This window comes from Lissotriton vulgaris, chromosome 7 (assembly GCF_964263255.1).
Source record: "Lissotriton vulgaris chromosome 7, aLisVul1.2, whole genome shotgun sequence".
In the NCBI taxonomy this organism is placed as follows: Eukaryota; Metazoa; Chordata; class Amphibia; order Caudata; family Salamandridae; genus Lissotriton; species Lissotriton vulgaris.
The window spans coordinates 992,221,862-992,231,739 of NC_141695.1; positions in this window are offsets into that span (position 1 = coordinate 992,221,862).

Below are 9,878 nucleotides of genomic sequence, written 5' to 3' on the forward strand. Positions count from 1 at the left end.
TTGGTTGTGCCCCTGCCCTTTCTATGGGCCATAGGCAGCATGGAGAATAGGAGCTACACAAATTTGATAGCCCTCTCTGAGGCATATTGGGTGCTCCATGCCTGAGGCTGTGCATACATGAGGAGCTGCTTGGCTATTTTCTGGAAATAATGCTTTTATTTTTAAGAAGTGCGACAGTGTGCTTAGTTGTTTTTTTAAACTGGGTTCCCTGCTGCTACTCAGGGCACCCACATGCTTCCTTTGTGAGTGCCCATGGGGGGGAATCCCATTACCTCCATGTCACCTGCAGTCCCCCGTGCATCTTAGCTGGCACAGGACCCGGCAACACCCTTTTCTGCTACCACCTCATGCAAAGGCAGACACAGCACTCCTTAAACACTTGCTCACAGACAAGAGCAACTTTTATTCTCTCCATGTCGATACTAGCCATATTGGAAAGCCTAGTTTTGATGCTCACTCACCAGACATGTCCTCTGCCTCGGCTTGTGCTGCTCTCTCCTGCTTGAAGGGCATCTTTAAGAGCCCCCCATAGCCAGAATAGAACCAACTCCCTGCCACACTCCACAGGTCTCATTGCCTCCTTGCTGCTTGAAGGGTACATGTGTGTTAGCTGAGTCAAGAGCCAGTCCACAGATGTCCCATGTGAACCATCAAAGTTTGCCACCAGGTACATCCTTGAAGTGGCATTGGGTGTCTATTAATTTCATCTGGGCATTTTTTTATCACTTCTCCCAAGTTCAGTGTCTTCAAAAAAAGTTATTCCCTTGTGCAGGGGTTTTTAAGTGTGGGGGCAGTTCTGGAAGACAAGCACTGTTGGTCAATCCTATGGTACCACCTCATCGGTCCACCCCTGCCCCAAACCTTCTGCATTGCATTCTGGGACATTTTGAGACGAGGACCTCAAGTGATCAATAGAAAGACCTTCCATGAGAGTCTCAGTTCTGCCACCAACTAACACAGCTGTCTGATCCTCTACCGCCAATATTTTAAAGGGGGGCACCCTTGTGTATTTGGCGCCAGAGATCTGGACTTCCTACTTTGTTTCAGTGAGTTTGGCCTTTTCCAGCCCAGGTGCAGTGTGAACACTTAATTAGAAGATGCAGATTGTCTCCCTTTCATTTGTCAGGAACTGGGTCAAGCACTGTTCATTGCTCTACTGCATGGGGAGGCCTTTGATGCTGTTGCTGGCCTTTGGAGTAATTAACTTGGCCTAGCGGGAGTGACAAAGTGCTGGAATCTGAGCTAAGCCAGGGAAATATGAAAATTCACCAAGTCCCATAAGGAGTACACATGTGACAAAACGGACTGTTGATCTACACTTGAGATACATGTTTACTGTAATATTAATATCTCTCTGGACCCTTTAGGCCTAAGTAGGGAGTGCAGATTTCACCCATAATATGTAAATAGGTTTAGCAGCATGGACTTGCAGTAAGAACTACAAACCTACTCCACGAATGGCCGCTCACATCATAAGGCCCATCTCTGGTCAGTACCAATCCTTGAAAGGTCCCTTCTGTGACATGCTACCTGTGCACAGATACCAAGCTGAAAATACAGAATTCTCACGAGTGCAGTGTGCAGACGTGGGCACACGTGTACATATGTGTTCATGTGCAACTAGCACAGAGCCACATACTCCAGCTGTGCAGCTGCAGCCTCTTTTTAAATGGCGGACACTGGCAGTTAGTACTCTACATTTTCACAGAATTTACAGCGAATGAGGCTCAGGCAGTGAGACCGACTCACAGTAAAATTCCAGAAACTGGGTAGTCAACATGGGGAATTATGATCGGTTAGAGCCGGTGACCTTCCTTGGTGCTGTTTTACAAAATTCGAACTTCATTTAAAGTTTGGGACATGTAGAAGAAGCAGGCGGGGACAATTTGTTCGTCTGTCTGTAGGTGGCAAAATTGAAGAGGTGGCATGTGATAATGGCCTTAATGCCTACAAGCTGTCTTACATTAACACTTGTTAACTTTTTCTCCGTATGTTTTGTGCTTTTGCCTTGAGATCAGACCCGTATTAAGGATTTGGATTATAAAGAGCATTTAACGCCCAGGGCAAAGGGCATACTAGTTGTAAAACCGACCACTACAGCCAATAATAACACTTAAATATGCCAATTATCTATGCAAAGGAACGAGCTCCAACACTATGAAGAAAATAATGCGTGCCTCAACTTACACTTCATACAATGCCCCTATAAATATGATTAATCACACCCACTGGCATCCAGCATTTGCTCTCCAGTTTACATAACTGTTTTGACTTTATTTATACTGATGATGCAAAATTACAATATTGTTGAATCCCCAGGAAATCTAATATTTTTCATTTTTTTCATATTGCATACAGCTCATTTAATTTCTAAGTAGTTAATGAAACACAAATATTTAAAAGCCTATTAAAATGTTTAAACACCATCGTGAATGTGGCAATACAAATTTGTACAGCAGTCGTCAATATGCAAGATTAACGAGACACCATATAAATGCAAGGGAATGCCTTTTTGGGGGTTATATGAACTCAACACTGAAAATTATAGTATTTTGAGAACCCTGGTGAATGCACATGAATAATTAATGCATGCAGCATATTCAATAGAAAATGAATTTGAGTTCATGACCTGCCCTACTTTTTTATTATGTTATGTGAGAATAAGTAAAACATTGCTTAATTTGAGCTGGTTGTTGGAGGTGGGGGCCCCCCGCACTCTTTTTTGGGGACCTGCACTTATTTTCCATATTAGAGTTTGGCTCAGAGCATTTGATTGAAAGCACAAATGAGGGGTAGAAGGAAGAGGAGACATCTAGAACAATTGTGACAATGAAATAAAGCAGAAATGAAATGTACGAGAAACAGAGGGATAAAGAGGCAGGGAGTGTCTTGTGTTGTATGAAGTGGAATCAAGAATACGCTGCCTTGGTGTTCTGCACTTCCACATTCAAAAGCACAGGCCATGGCTTCTGAGCAAGGCTATGGGCACAGGCACTTATTCCTTAACAGATTAAGCACTAGCTGCAGCTACATCCGGACTATATTGTTAGATGCAAGTATTCTCAAATTAGCTCCTCAGCTTTGTTTACAATGTGTTGGAAACCTATATAGCGTGCTCAGACATACGTACAGCTATGAATATTATATGTGACATTAGCTCTGATTTGGGATTTATTGGTAAAGGGGCAATGTTGAAACAGGTGGTTCATGCTAAATGCAATATTTTAACCCATGGACGTAAATTAGGGATGGCCATGGTTCTCAACTGGGACTCCTGACTTGTCTCTTGCGACTGCTGGTCTCCTAGGTAAAAGGGCAATGTCAGAAACAGAACATTCTGTGCCTCTCGACTACATCGTGTGAATGAGATTGTGAAGTGAGTAAGAAATAAGAGCTATAGCTGAGCAGGAGGGAGAGAGAGAGCGTAGAGGGGAAAGACTATTAGGGGAAGTAAGGGTAAAATAATGAAAGGAAGAGTATGAAGAGAAGAGAACACTGCAGATTGACAGGTGAGAGAGAGATAGGAGTGAGATTAAACAGAAAGAGGTGACAGATGTGAGAGTAATTTAGACAGGTGTGAAAGAGTTATACAGATAAGAGTGATAGGTGATAGACACATAGTTGAAACAGAAAGTGCCAAGTATCAGAGAGAGGGGAAGACCACCGATGGGATGATGAGGAAGAGATGTGATATAGACAGAGACAGATGAGAAGGTGATGGCAAAGAACAGGAGAAAGAAAGGAAAAGACAGGTGTGAGAGAGGACCGCCGAAAGAGGTGGGGAGCTGTATATATGAGAAAGGTACAACTGAAACAAGATAATTAAGAGAATATTGATAAAATGAGAGAACTGAATGGGAGACAGAGAGCTTCTATAGTTCAGAAAAAGTCATGACAGATACAGGTTAGAAAAAAACAATTGAGCAAGAGGCACGGAGGAGTAAAGGTGAGACATATGGAAGTGGTGTTGAGACAGACAGGTTTGATGCAGACAGACAATCGATAATAAGAGAGGTGGAAGAGAAAGAAAAGTGAACAAGAGACAGATCAGGTGAGAAATGCAGGTGAGACAGGGGGAGCCATGAGATACTATAATATCTGCGAGAAAGCCACAGTTGAGATAGAGGAGGAGACATGAGCAGTGAGAAAGAAACAGTCACAGATGAGAGAAGATAAATAAATAGATAGTTAAGAAATAGACAACTGAGAAGAGGGTGACAATAGGTCAAAGGCCATATAACATCACTTTCTGTGATGACACTGGGCTATATGACATGTGATGTCACTTCCGCTACCCCAGGCATTTTAGTCAATTGTCATCCATGTTATAACCCACTATTGTTTTACACTAAATGCAGCTATTAAACTAAGTGTCCTGAAAAGGAGTTTAAGTGTGAAGGTTGAGAAACGAAAGTACGGAGATGGTCATTAAGAATGAGGTGACATGTGAATATTACTGTCCACGCTCAATCACTTCAGAGCTGTTCAATATCAGATTACCAGCTAGATTTTTTAACAAAGGGATGCTAAAATGAGGAAATGTTCCCTATCCCCATGCAACCACATTCAAGTTCAGTCTGAGACACATGTCAATGAAGCAGGTTCAAAGTGACACCTGAGACTGTCAGCTCTTATCGCTCTTTGAAAAACAATTCTCAAATCAGTAATAGATTGATCTACAGTGTACTGTAATTTCTGGCAGGGATTGAAGAGGGACTTCATATTATTCAGCCTTTGAGTCTGCTGGCGTCTTCTATTTGGACGTGGATCGATCTTTGGGTCATCCAGTAGCTGTCGGTGGTGGGAGTAGCTGATGGGCGGCGATGTGGGGAGTGGGTGGAGCATAGTGGTGGGTAGTAATCTATGGATTATGGAGGATTACAGGTAAATAAATATATAAATAAATAAAATGAATTTCATTGCATGCTTTGCATCGCATTTGGGGATGCAGTGCACGCAACAAAATTTGTTTTTTTTATTCATCTGTTCACTTACCTGTAATCCTCCGTAATCCATAGATTACTACCCCCCTCCCTGCCCTCCCCCTCCCCACATCACTGCCCAGCAGCTACTCCCACCACCGACCTCTACTGCAGTCATCTCTCTCTAAGGATGCTCGCTGATCCCATATTGTAGAGTGCCACCACCAAAGGGGTCAGGACATTTAAGCACACCGAGTGGCATGAATAAACCTGATATCACAAGAGACAAAAATGAAGGTGACAGCCACTGATAGAAAAACTGAGGAGGATTTGGTCTCTCACAAACTTGTTGTGAAGGTGCACATCTTCAAGATTCGAGTGGCATTCATAAAAAAAATTCTGATGAGTTTCCCACTTTGTAAGCAATAGAGTATTAGTTGGAGGGGGTGAGAACCCACTTTAACCCCTCCCACGCTGATGACGAGCTTCGCTCGTCATGAGCCACGGTTCTCGTGGCTGGGCGTTCTAAGGAACAGATGTGTTCATGACGAGCTCAGCTCATCATGAGCACACGAGAACCGCGGCTCATGACGAGCTGAGCTCGTCATGAGCACCGGGGCGCTGTGCGCGCCCCCCTCCCCCCAGCACAGCTGGGGAATCGGCCCTGCAGCAAAGGTGTTAAATAATATTCAATTGTCAAGGTGAATCACTGATGGGGCTAAATAAGCCAATGTTGACCTTCTGAAGGCTTGACACAAACCAGTCAGGCTTCCCTTAAAGGCAATGTGTAAATTATTTATATAGACCTCAAACAGTAATTAAGTAAGAACAGAATACCAGGAAAATCCCAAACCAAGTTTGAACAAGCATTTGCAATGCAATTGGTCTCGCATTTCGAGTGTTTAGCTATTGGCATTGTAAATGACAATGCCTTTTATTTGTTTGTTTTGATAATTAAAACATACATAAAAGCCATGGTCATTTACAATGCCAAAACCTCAAACTCTTGTAAATGCGAGACTTATTTAATTTCAAATAAGCAGCCGCCATCGTCCCGAGCTGCTTTAAAAGTGAAAGCATGCATGGCACGCTGAATGTTGAAGGAAAGCATATCGTGCCTGCAGTAGGAGAAACTAATTTAAAAAAAAGTGCCTACTGACAAAATACGACATACTGTGTGACAACAAAAGTAAAAGGGCAAGTGCTCATGGGAGGTTACATATGAAGACAAGCCGGTACTAAGGAGACTCTAACAAGCCTATTAACGAATCATAAGCCAGCATTTACGAAGGACATTGACACAGGCCATTGACAAATATGGGCAGACAGTGAGTGGGCCTTCAAATCTATACTCGAATAGAGCATGCTTTGCAGAGCAGTGCATGTGCTGCCCAGGCTTGAATTAACAATAGAGATTATTTTAAGAAATAAAACGCCACCAAAAAAACAAAATTCAATAAGAGGAATCAGAGATATGAATTAAAATATAGTGCCAAAAAGCACAAAAGGCCAACCATGGGTCTCTGGTCATGCCAGACTGGGTCAAAGTCAGTAGTTATGGCTGACTGTGATGGATCACTAGTTGGATACAGTGATCAGGTTCATCCCGGTGGAAAGTTTAACTTCTTACTTAGAATCCTTGTGGCGAAAAAGTGCTTGTTTGCAGGCCGTTGTCTGGGCAAGCTGGACCCAAAGAGAGTCTTGATGATGGTGAGCTGCTGAATAGCAGGGTCCATTTTTCCCAAAGGAGGAAAACTCCAATAGGGTGAAGTCTGTGCCCAGGAAGTCCTCAACATCAATCATATTTGAAGCTCAGGGAAAGGGTGGTCAACCCTCCAGGCCATCCTGTCAAGGAAGGAGATCAACTCTCCACAACCAAAGCCCTTTGTCCACTGTTTAGGAGTGATACACATCTCCCCAAAGGGGAGCCATCAGAGGTCAAGGGACAGATGGAAATTTGTAGGAAAGCCTATTGGTTTCAGGCTGGCAAATTGCATCTTTCTAAAGTGTCATTTCCAATAGTACTATAAAATCTGACTTGATCATTAAGTTGGATTTTGAGTTACTATTTAAATGAGTGTTTCAAATATTTTTTTAGCTATTCCCAAACTGAGTTTAGCAATTTGTAAATCGAATAGTGTAAACCAGTATGAGCCTATCGGAGTGCCATCCTTGCCATACTGAAAATCGTCTTTGGAGATTTCTCTACTGCCAAGACCTGTAAAACATTAAGCATGCATGTCCTGCTTTTAAATATCATGCACCAACCTTTTTTTGCTTTTAAGACCTATCTTAGGGGTGACTTAGGAGTATTAAAAAGAAAGGTGTATTTTGTCATGTCAAAATGGCAGTTTAAAATGGCATACCCAGGCTACAGAGACCAGTCTGGAAACATGTTTTCAAGTGCTACTTTAGTGGGTGGCAAAATTAATGCAGCTGTGCACTAGTGACATTTAATTTGCATGTCTTGGGTACAGCTGATCCTTATACTAGGGAGTTACAAGCAAAGTAAATGTGCCAAAATGGAGGGCACAAGCACTTTACCATGTGTTAGGAGGGGTAAAGTACACAGAGTCCTGTGACCAATAAGAAACGAGAACAACAACAAAAGATAAAAATCTGGCAGAATAACTCGCAAAAGATGGGCCCTCTTCTTGAAAAAGGATTTACTCTGTAGGGCACTGTAAATAGACCTCATAAATAACCAACTAGGGACATAATAATAGACAGGAGTCAAAGTCCATTATATTAGGGCTATAGTGCCACCTTTGCTAATAGACAAGAAAAATCATCCTTGCAGGCCAGAAGACTGGACATGGAGATCTATTTATTTATGTACTTGACAGCAGCAACATTTCGATGAGATCCTTACCATAGGTCTGTACTGAAATGTACCAAGTCCAGGGGTCTAATGCACCTCTGAGACCCAGGTCTACAGTTTCACCATACGTTGACAACATGCCGGGCCTAGCCTTAATTTATTAAATTGGGCATGTTCTGAGACCACATCCACCTGACAGTGTAAGAATGTATTCAAGGTGCACTTCAAGGCAAATATTGTCATAACAAATGTGAATTAAACTTTAAAGAAAAAAAATCGAAACAGTAAGTTATGCCCTGTTATAGCTATTAGAAACCATGTGGTCTTCTAGTCTGCTCTGCCAGTAACAAATCCTGGGGATGACAGCACTCACGTGCTTAAGGAAACAGCCACATTATTGACCATGGCACTCAGTTTCTCAGGCCTAGTAGGCCATACTTCCTGATGCAGCTGGCAACAAGAGCTTCTAGCTGAATTATGAATTATTAGTACAACAGAAAATCCATGACCACTGATACCCCCACAGACCTCGTAACTCCTTCTGGAAATTTCAAGTGCTAAAAGCAGGCAAAGTGTGGTGAAAGAGCCCAGTATTGAGGAAAGCAGCAGGAAATCGTCAGTGTGGAGGAGCACTAAATGTAGCTGTTCCATATTTATCCGGGAAGGTATTGGAAAGGATTGTAATCCATGCTGCCTGAATTCTGGAAGAACTGTTCCCTGTGGTGTTTGTTTCTCTGTGCATTGTTGGGACATCCCATGAGGGAATACCAAAGCAGAAGCCCTTCAGTTTTGGTCACTGCCTTATTTATCTAATAGAAATGACCACAGTATGTGAATGCTTATTGTGGTAACTAGTCAAAATATCGAGTTTTTAATTTCGACTAGACATAATATCGAGTCAAAAATATAGAATAGACATAATATCGACTAGACATAATATAGACTACAAAAATATCGACTAGCAAAAATTAATATCGACTAGAATAGCAATAATATCGAATCAAACATATAGAATGGACATAATATCAACTAGACTGAATATAGACAACAAAAATATTGAATTTAAGGTAAGTTAATATTAATGTTTAATTTTTGGGTAATATAATTCTGTAGCAGGTTGTGGGTTTATAGGGGAATAGGGTGGGAAGTAATTTAATTATAATCGATTGAAAATGTTATTTTATTTATTGGTATTTATTTAGAATTATTTGTTAATTAATTGAAAATTGGCAATTAAATAAAATATAATTGGTAATTAATTTTCCAACACTTTCACTACTGTTGCACTCTCTGGAGTGGGAATAGTAATTTTTACCCCTACGCTATCCAATGCTTTCCCTACTGTTGCACTCACTGGAGTCGTTACAGTAAATGTAACCCTTTCGCTATCCTACGGTAAAAATATTGTATATGTTTTGTAAATATGTGTATATATATTTATATATGTATTAAAAAAAAATGTTTTAAGTTACATTAATTATTTCTCATTTTTACGTTTATTTAAGTATATTAAATATGTTTAAATTAATTTAATGTATTATTATATTCCTTTTAATTTACTTTTAAGACATTTAAAAAATTCGATATTTTTGACAGTCTATATTTTTTACACTCGATATTTTGGAGTCGATATCTTTGTACTTACCTGTTTGAAGATAGGAAGTCGATATTTTTGCAGTCGATATTTTGACCTCGATATTTTGTCCTCTCGATATTTTGTCTGTCGATGTTCTGTCAGTGATCCGCTTATTTGTCTGCTCACAAACCACGTGGTGACTTTTAATTGTTTTTATTTGTTGTATGCTGTGAGGATTAATGCTTGTGGTGTTGAGAGAAAAAGACCACTTACAGCGAATTTAGTAAGCAAATATCCCCAAAATGAGTTCTACATTGATATTCAATATAATGCTGACATAACGTGCAATTGTGGATGGTGTGTGCTGTGTGTCACACCCACAGTTATCCTTACACCAACTGAAGCCTAAAGGCTAGGGCTGTCGACCTCAAAGCTGGGTAACCGGGCTCGAGTCTCGGCAGGCACGCTCAGCATCCTGTGATTTTGGACCTGGGCAAATCCCTTAATCTCCCTTTGCCTAACAAAATGAATGTGTCCGTCTGTAACGTGACTGCTGCTC